We start from the raw sequence: 10,319 nt of genomic DNA on the forward strand, positions 1-10,319 counted from the left end.
TTTGAACATGACTTCTGCAGGTGAACTATTCATTAAACTGCCCAAATTCAAGAATAAAAACAACCATCAAACTACTGGACTTTAAAATACTGGCCGACTCTTTCAACATACTTTCAGTTGTAGGCTTCTAATTCAATATGTTTGCCTGGTTTTATATTATGTGTATGAGCAATATCAACACTTCATATAATTAACTAAAAGAAAAATAACCAAATCTAAAGGGAATATCTATACTGTTACAGTATAGATATTCCCTTTAGATCTGGTTATCTTTCTTTATTTTTCTAATACAGGTATTATAATTATTGACACTAAATTATGAAGAAAAAAAAAGTGTGTGCAGGGCCAGTGAAAATATACAAGGGGCCAGTAAAACTCGGATCCACTGGCCCGGCGGGCCAGTAGGAAAAAAAAGTTATGTTGAACCCTGTAAGTGCTGGCAAAGCTAGCACAGTTTAAGACTCCATATCACTGTGGCAACACAACCTATCTATCAGCTCAGAAAGCGCAGAGAAAAGTCTAATAAATACATGAGAGTGATGGCCCCTGCAAGTTTCAGTAAGTTTAAAGAAGTGCCACACTGTTACTGTCTTTGAAATGCATTTAGACATTTTAAGGGGGAAACACATTGTATTTATTATTTCAACTATTGAGTTATTTGTAGAACAGCATGCTAGTGTAGGCCAACAAGATTTATTTTCTGAATTTTCAATGCTGCTTTATTTTTATGTTTTAAATTGGGAAAGACATGTTCCAAAACGACCAATAACCTTTGTATTTAAAAATAAATCAAGCAAGTAGGCTAATAATAACCATTAATGAATTATAGGCTATCGCATCACAGTAGGCCTATTGTCCACAATAGTCACAGCCCCCCATCCATAAAGGAACTTTAAAAGTTGAATTTGCACTTGTTGTGCATACACAAGTGTATGGTCTATTATTTGTATTTAGTGTGTCTGCATAGCATTGCACCAAAACAGTAGCCTGGAAATCCTGACCCTGATATCTTGAACGATAGAGGGTCTGGTGACGATCAATAGTAATTTCCAACTCTAGGGGCGGCTCCTACTCGTGCATTTCAAATGCCACTGCACGCAGTTGGATAGCACTACAACCAATCAGAGCGATGCACAAGTGACGTAAGCCCCGTTCGTTTAGCGAACAGCTGTTAAACTGTTCAATTAAACGTTTGCCGTTGTCGGTCGGCAAAACAGAACATTCCACTTACTTGCTAGTGAAAGCTATGAGTCCCGTCTTCCAATTCGTTAAGGGTCGAGGCCTAAGCAGTCTCAAACTCACACAACATATCCGCAGCCATCTTTGATGTTTACTATCACAGCTTCGACGTCGCATGCACGTCACTGTCGTCATCCGGTTACGTCCTCCCCAGAGCACCATATAAAGGGCTCTGGCGCGCCCATATTAGATAGAACCAATTGAAACGTTATACCAGATTTCTGGTAGTCTTGATAAGCTTCAACGGAGCGTCTCCAGACCAACACGCGCAGCAAATTTAATTTGCCAGCGCCTAGTGGCAGGTCTGGGAATGCCAGGCTACCAAAACAGTAGAAGTTTTCTTTAATTGTGTTTTGTACTGTCCGTAAAATTTTACCTGCACATAGCAAACAAAATTGCACAACTGTAAGGTCAGTGTCTGTTGTATTTTTGTATTCAAATAAACAGTTGTTTATTTCTATAGTGCGCATTGGCATCTTTGAGCAAAATACCCCCAACATTTTCGCCTATTATAACTATGAGCCGCGCCTCCTGTGACCCTGGCCAGTGACCACCTTCACTAAGACATTTTCTGGGGGAAACACCGGTAAAAGTAATGATTTGGTCATTCCTCAAATAAATGTATTGTGGAGTTGTCTGGCTCAGAGAGCCATGTGTAATGTAAGACCGCCTTTCAGGGGGCCCATCAGGACTTTTTGTATAGGGGCCCAGAATTTGGTGCTACGCCCATGCATACAGCCAAACCAAGAGATACATGATATGCTTTAATGTTGTATTAAATGTGCCATGTGCGTAATGTGTATATTTTCATTAAGGTGGACAATACAGTAGGGTTGGGCCATGTTGTCCTATCGTCCTATCGCCACCATGTGTGATCGCCGAAAGACGTTAGCTTAGCCTGACTAGCATGTTTACCTGCTGAGTGCAGCTGCAGCAGCTTCTCCTCATATTCGCTGATTGTTCTCTCCACGTGACCCAGTATCTCCTGCGCAGCCGCAGTGAGCCTCTGGTGGACGAACAGCTTCAGACTGTCGAGTCCGGACATGATGAGCGACAACAAATACGATGAATGTGTTTTGGTTTGACTGAGACCAAGGAGTATTAGCTTCTCTCTCTCTCTCTCAATGGGGCTAAAAGAATCCGCAGCGACTACTTCCGGGTCATGTTTCAAAATAAAAGCCAGCTTCTTCTTCTCTGGGATTTTATGGCGGATCGCAACCAACGTATAGGAGCATATACCGCCACCTACTCTACCAGGGTGGACACCAGGCTTCATAACACTTCAGGTCTCATTCTTATGCTGTACACACAGTATGTACATAAAATAAGAAAAATAAAACTAACCAGAGAAAAATAATTAAATAGTATGATCCAACCCTGTATCTTTCAGAAAACTAAAAAGTGTCCTACAGCATTCCCCAGTTGTTTACCCATTCCCCAAATCCCTTCCAAACTTCAGCCCCGTTCTAATAGGCTACATAAATCCTATCCCACAAGATATTGCTCTCTAAACATTTTTTTGACACACGCCACAAGATAACATGTTCCACTACATTACATTCAAATAATTTGTCAGCGTTCATTAAAAAGAGAGTTGACTTTAGTCCAGTATGTCCCAATCTCAATCTTGCTAAAATCACCTTCTGTCTTCTGCATTTGTGTTTAAAAACCTTCCCACTACTTGTATGTTGTAAAAGGTCAGCTTCCTCTCCAATCATCTTTTCTATTTTTTTTTGGCATTTTTATGATTTATTGATAGTGTTAAGAGACAGAGGTGAAATGGGGCAGAGACATGCAGAGAACGACCGCGGGCGGGAATTGAACCCGGGTCTGCTGCTGGGCCGGCCTGGGGGGGGGGGGACGCCCTATCAACTGAGCTAACGGCGCCCCTCTCCAATCATCTTGAAATTAGTTTATTAATTAATACATTTTTAAGTAGATTTTTTTAGATTATACTTACATACTTTTAGGTAACATTTGCAATGATTGACTTTAACATTGTACCAGAGTAGTTTTACAGTTTGGTATCTATACTAATACTTAAAGCAGCTACGAGTAACATTTAAATATCTTTTAAACAGCCTCATGTTTCCTCTGATAATCATAAATGACCTTTAACAGCAAACGAGACCATCAGTGCAAAGAAAGACGTTTTTATATAGTTTTTATTACTGCGTTTGGTCTGGTCGCAGTCCGATTTTCGGTTCGCGCGTGCAGCCTTTATTGGTCGCAGATTTCAGTGTGGCGCAGCAACGCAATTTGAGAAGCCTATCCCTCCAGGTGAGGGAAGGGGAGCGTGAGCCTTGTTTGAGACAGTTATTTGTCGTCATAATGACTGATAACGGGGCTGAACCATCAAAGAAAAAAAAGAAAATGCAATGATGAAAAGCTAAAAGGGAGAGTGGTAGATAGACGGGAGGGCGTTGCCAAGCAACGTATTCACAATTTCACGGGAGCGAACCTAGACTGCAGTGTTTACTCCTAAATGAATGAGCGGTAGCCTACTAATGCCTCAGCATCATCAGATGACCATTATTCATCTGAAATAGTCATTATTTACAACAGCATAACACATTACCTCATCGTGATCCATACTAACTGCCGTCTCTCGTTCATTCGCTTTCTGTGAAGACACGGAATCTTTCAGCTCCGTGAGAGTAGTTAGGTGACACTGCTGCATCAACTCATTGCAATCAGGTGTGTGTAGCACTGACTGGCATTAGTTGATGCTGTGTCACTAAACACTCTCACGGAGCCGAAAAGAGTCCGGTGCCCTCACACTTTCAACACACGGACACGCACTATATTGCTTCCTGATCATTTGAATCTCGCACGCCTGGCACGAGCTAGAAAACAGCTTCACGACAGCAGGGTTCAACATAACTTTTTTTTCCTACTGGCCCGCCGGGCCAGTGGATCCGAGTTTTACTGGCCCCTTGTAAATTTTCAATGGCCCTGCACACACTTTTTTTTTCTTCATAATTTAGTGTCAATAATTATAATACCTGTATTAGAAAAATAACCAAATCTAAAGGGAATATCTATACTGTAACAGTATAGATATTCCCTTTAGATTTGGTTATTTTTCTTTTAGTTAATTATATGAAATATTGATATTGCTCATACACATAATATAAAACCAGGCAAACATATTGAATTTGAAGCCTACAACTGAAAGTATGTTGAAGGGGTCGGCCAGTATTTTAAAGTCCAGTAGTTTGATGGTTGTTTTTATTCTTGAATTTGGGCAGTTTAATGAATAGTTAAACATAAAAAAAAAATAAGAGATGAAGGTCTGATCATTCTTTGTGGTGTGGTAGGCTTTTTTTATTACTTTCTCTATATGCATTAGGGATGTGAATGTGTCGACCGAATGACCGGTTTTCCACTTGCGCTCAAGATTACTTTAAAAATAGAATAGAAATCCGAAAATCAGAAGGTTATGCCGTTTTTTTAATAGGAGATTTCACCGTGTATGCGAGTTCACGTCTGGTCGTGAGCGCGCTGCAGGAGCGTCACTTCAGCATTAAGTGTCAGCTTCACATAAGAGTCCGGTGTGGGACCATTTTTTCAAACTATTGATAAAAACAATGCAGTGCAAAAAATGCAGCAAAAGTTAAACGCTCGTCTGAGACTATGACGTTAAATCACCTTAGAAACACACAATGCCTTCGTCCGAGCATTGCAGCGTTTCACCGTGAGATCTCGCAGATGAACTGTGGTTTGTGGCTAAAATAATAACCGGGGATATTCCCCCCGTTAGCGATTTCAATGGGAAAGACTTCCGCGATCTGATTGAATGTCTCGAGCCTGAAAACACAGTGTCATGTCGGCAGACAAACTGCGCGACTATAGGAACTGTCCAGTGAGCGGAGTCCCTCCATTCGTTTCTGTCTACAACCGACACAATCACCAGAGACGCATTCACAGCGTTTAAATAAAGCCTCTCATTTGTATTACCATTGGGGCTTGGATGCAAATACTGTAACATTACGGCGGCAGCTAAAGGAAAAGCGCAGTTTTCACTTCATTTTCTGCACCTCAACCTCTGCTGTGGGAAGAAAGAAAGGGGGCAGAGTAAGTCGATTGATTTGTCGACTCGCAGGCGGACGGTAGGCAGCTCTGCCAACGGAGCGAGAGTGCGCCCGCTTGTTGCTCCGCCTGTCAAAACACCCACGCATCGTTTGTCCACTGGCCTTTCATTAAAAAATATATTTTATATTAGGTTTATTATATTGAGTCTTAAATAAACACTGCTTTCATTCCGACTCTCAACGCGCATTTCAATGAACCATGATGTAGTCTACAAAAAGATACTGAACTGTGATTGGCCGTTACTGGCCCGGGCGGGACAGTGACTGGCCAATCAACTTGCCCTGCATATGATTTTACTGGCCCCGGGCCTACGGGCCATGCGTTATGTCGAACCCTGCGACAGCTGGCGTCGTAAAAATACTACCGCTTTTGTCCAAAGGGGCCACCAACGGACAATGTTACCCGTAGTGGCTTTAAGTAAAGGATCTGAAAACTTTTTTTCTGTAGATTGTGGTTTATTATCAGATTAGTCAGAGAATATAATAGAGCAGACATGTAGCAGAAGAAACGTTGACATCATGTTTGGCCTTGTATGTTTTGCAAATGGGGGATTGGGTTTCAATTTCCAACAGTTCTTAAGAAGAAAAACGTTCTTAAACTCTTGTTATGCACTTGATTCACCAACGTTGTCTCATCCCGGATTTATTCTTGGCTACACACAGGTTCTAAAACACTCAAGATCACTCTGAAGTACACTTGAGTGCCAGAAACTACCTGGCATTCCATCCCCATACTTCCCTGCTATTAGGTACGGTAGGAAAAGATTTAGGATGTCCCAATTCTTGTGGTCAGATTAGGCGTGCTGAAAAATAGCCAGATGTCCTACTACATCAGGTGGTGATTTTTATTATTAAATCTTTTTTTGGGTGATTCTGACCCACAATCCACTGCAGTAGAAGTTACATCACATGGACTGAGCCTCCGAGTGAAAACAACAAGCTACAAGTTCAAGGAGCTATGTTATGATGGAATAAATAATAAATTAAAGTAATGTCCCAATTGTAGCATTAAGCATGTGAACTACATACTTTTGATGATCAGCTGTAGTATGTAGAATAGGAAAAAACAAAGAGTGTGCAATTTGGAACACAGGGTGTGTAAAGTACAAATAGAAAAACTATACTAACACGTCAGTTTTGATGATTGAAATTAATTTGTTCAGTTGTTAGTGATTGATCGGCTGTGAGACAAGGGCACATGGACCGTCTGCAAAGACAAAACCCAGAAGACAAAAATATTCAACACGTTTACTCTGATATGCAGTTATTAGTGGAGTTCAGAGGACGTCTGCTTTCTGGTCAAAATTAGTTTGAAGTCCATTGTCAGCCTCAGGGCCGCTGCTACGCTTTTGGGTGCCCTAAGCAGAAATTGTCAGTGATGCCCCCCCCCCCCCCCCCCCCAAAAAAAAAACACCCAGAAGCTCGCGTCCGCAGGGCGTGAGCGAAAAATTTTTGCCCTTGCAAGATCTCTGCGACTGCTTTTTGGCACATTTGCCAGCATTTACTAACAGAAAGAACAGCTTAACTTGTGAAAAAACTGCCTTTGCAAAGGAATTGAGTGATAGGATCACAGACTGATTATGAGATAATGGGCCCCTGGGCTTACACTCTTAAAGGGCCCCCCACTTGTCCCTATCCAGTCAGGTACACTGAATTTTCTACACGGATACAATTAATGGCAAAAACATATTAAGGAAGTCAGTGTTTCCCACAGGATTTTGGGGTATTGTTGGAGGGACCCTGTACCTTGTTGGGGGGTGGGTGGCATTGTTGTTACATTTTTAAAGTAAAATGCATCAATCTGGTGCACTTTGTGAGGAAATTTTAGAGACTAGAGAGATATCAAATCCTGAGATGCAGAAGGAACATTATTTTTCAGATTTTTCTTAAACAGGTAGCACTCTTTACTCTGCAACTGTAAAAACAGTAGATTGGTCTGCAGACCCATGTTCTATGATGGAGGGGCCCATTTCAACAGATAAAGGGTGGATATGAACAATTTAGAATTCACACATATAAAGTTTATTTGTGCATGTGTGAGGGGGCCTTCAACCCCCTTAAACAGAGCTACTAATGCTGTTGTTTTTAACTTGCTTTTGTATTTCTCCCCTACTAGTTGAGGGGCCCATGATGATTTCTATCTTGTTACATTTTAATGAGTATTTATATTTAGGCTATTCCTTTTTGGACCCTGTTATTGACATCAGTGACTGAGCTCTTTGACTATGCAACATGAAAAGTTACTATCAGTATCTCTGGCTAAGGGCCCCCCTGAGCCCTTGGGCCCCTGGGCCTGTGCCCGGTGTGCCTGTGCAGTAATCCACCCCTGGATAGGTTACACAATTAAGAAAAACAACGATGGGCCTGTTCATAACTAATTTATATATTTTTTGTAATGTAATGATTATCATGAACTTTTAAAAAAAATAAACTATTTTGGGGGGCCCCCGGACCATCTCTTTTTCCTTTTTAATAATAAAAAAAAAAAAAAATTATAATTTTTTTTTTTGGGGTGCCCCCCCCAGGAACTTGGTGCCCTACGCAGTCTGCGTACTCTGCGTATAGGGAGCGGCGGCCCTGGTCAGCCTTGTTATGACGATGGCAAAGATGCATCGTTTGTGCATTGTTTCTTTCCAGCTTTACCTCAGGCAGGAACTCTAGACTTGATTCACGACATTTCGACTTTATTCTCGAAGTGCATAATTTAAAAGAAAGTCTTCCTCCTCATTTTGTTTTCTCTCCTGTGGCCCTATATACAGTGCCTTGCAAAAGTATTCATACCCCTTGAACTTTTCCACATTTTGTCATGTTACAACCACACACGTACATTTATTTGATTGGGATTTCATGTTATAGACCAACACGAAGTGGTGCATAATTGTGAAGTGGAATGAAAATGAAACATGGTCTTAAAAAAGAATTATAAATAAAAAACTGAAAAATGTGGCGTGCATAAGTATTCAGCCCCCCTGAGTCAATACGTTATAGAACCACCTATTGCTGCAATTACAGCTCCAAGTCTATTGGAGTTGAAATTGAAGTTTTTGGCCATAATGAAAAATGCAATGTGTGGTGTAAACTATCACTGCACATCACCCTGAACGTACCATCCCCACCGTGAAACATGGTGGTGGCAGCATCATGCTATGGGGATCCTTTTCTTCAGCAGGGACAGGGAAGCTGGTCAGAGTTGATGGGAAGATGGATGGAGCCAAATACAGGGCATAAAACCTGTTAGAGTCAGCAACAGACTTGAGAGTGGGGCGGAGGTTCACCTTCCAGCAGGACTACTACCCTAAACATACAGTACGATCTACAATAGAATGGTTTAGATCAAAGCATATGCATGTGTTAAAATGGCCCAGTCAAAGTCAAGACCTAAATACAATTGAGAATATCTGGAAAGACTTGAAAATTGCTGTTCACAGACTCTCTCCATCCAATCTGACGCTGAATCTGAAGCTCGAGCTATTTTTCAAAGAAGAATGGGCAAAAATGTCAGTCTGTAGATGTGTACAAAGCTGGTAGAGACATACCCCAATAGACTTGGAGCTGTAATTGCAGCAATAGGTGGTTCTATAACGTATTGACTCAGGGGGGCTGAATAATTATGCACGCCACATTTTTCAGTTTTCATTTTCATTCCACTTTACAATTATGCACCACTTTGTGTTGGTCTATCACATGAAATCCCAATAAAATATGTGTACGTGTGTGGTTGTAACGTGAAAAATTTGGAAAAGTTCAAGGGGTAGACGCTTCAAGTGTCTCTGCTGCTTCATGGCTAGACAACGTGATGCTCAAGTCATGAAGAGGAGGAGATTCATTTAGCAACCTGGTTCTTAGTTTCCTCACAGTCCTTTCCATCAGCTCCTGTGTTTTGTCGGAGCTGTGAGGGCCGACGACCAACACACTTGTGCCTTCTGACTTGTTGCTTCCGAGTGAATTTTCTCTGACAGAGTGGGCAGCTGAATCTTTTCTCTCCTGTGTGTGTTTCCATGTGCTCTTTCAACACTGACTTCAATATAAATCCTTTACCACATACTGAGCAACTGTGTGGCTTCTCTCCAGTGTGGATGAGCATATGTTGTGTCAACATGAACTTCTCTGTAAATCTTTTACCACAATCTGAGCAGCCAAATTTTTTCTCCCCTGTGTGCAAGGCCATGTGTCGAGTCAAGTGTCCAGTCCGTGAAAATCTTTTACGACAAACCGAGCAGCTAAATGGTTTCTCTCCCTTGTGATTTTTTATGTGTCGCTTCAGACTGTAGTTTAAACTAAATTGTTTCCCACAATCAGAGCATCTGAATCGTTTCTTTCCAGCATTACATCTCTTATCACTTTCAGACACTTTATTTTTCAGAGACTTCAAACCTGACTGAGGTTCTCTGGTCTCCTTAGAATCATCCCCACTGTCTTCAGTCTCAGAGGAGTCTTCAGGCTGTTCTTCAGTCTCAGGTTGTACATGTTGATCTGGATGTGGGTTCCTGGCTGGTTCTGGTCCTCCACAGTCCTCTCCATCAGCTGTTGTTTCCATCAGTTCAGTTGAGCTGCTGGTTCCAGGCTCTGCCTCTCTGTTCTCCTCAGTTTTGTTTTGATGAGGCTGTGAGAACTGAAGACAGACAGCCTCTTGTTTTCTGAATTTATATTTCTGAGTGAATCTTCTCTCACAAACGCTGCAGCTGTAGGGTTTCTCTACTGTGTGTATGAGCATGTGTTGCTTAGGACTGCAATTTCTACTTACTCGTTTCCACACTCAGAGCAACTGAATTGTTTCTTTCCAGTATTGAGTCTCTCACCTTCAGACACATTTTTTATTAGAGCCTTCAAACCTGACTGAGGTTCTCTGGTCTCCTTAGAATCATCCCCACTGTCTTCAGTCTCAGAGGAGTCTTCAGGCTGTTCTTCAGTCTCAGGTTGTAAATGTGGATCTGAGTTCCTGGCTGGTTCTGGTCCTCCACAGTCCTCTCCATCAGCGGCTGGTTC

The sequence above is a fragment of the Ammodytes marinus genome (genome assembly GCF_949987685.1).
Source record: "Ammodytes marinus genome assembly, chromosome: 9".
Lineage (NCBI taxonomy): Eukaryota > Metazoa > Chordata > Actinopteri > Uranoscopiformes > Ammodytidae > Ammodytes > Ammodytes marinus.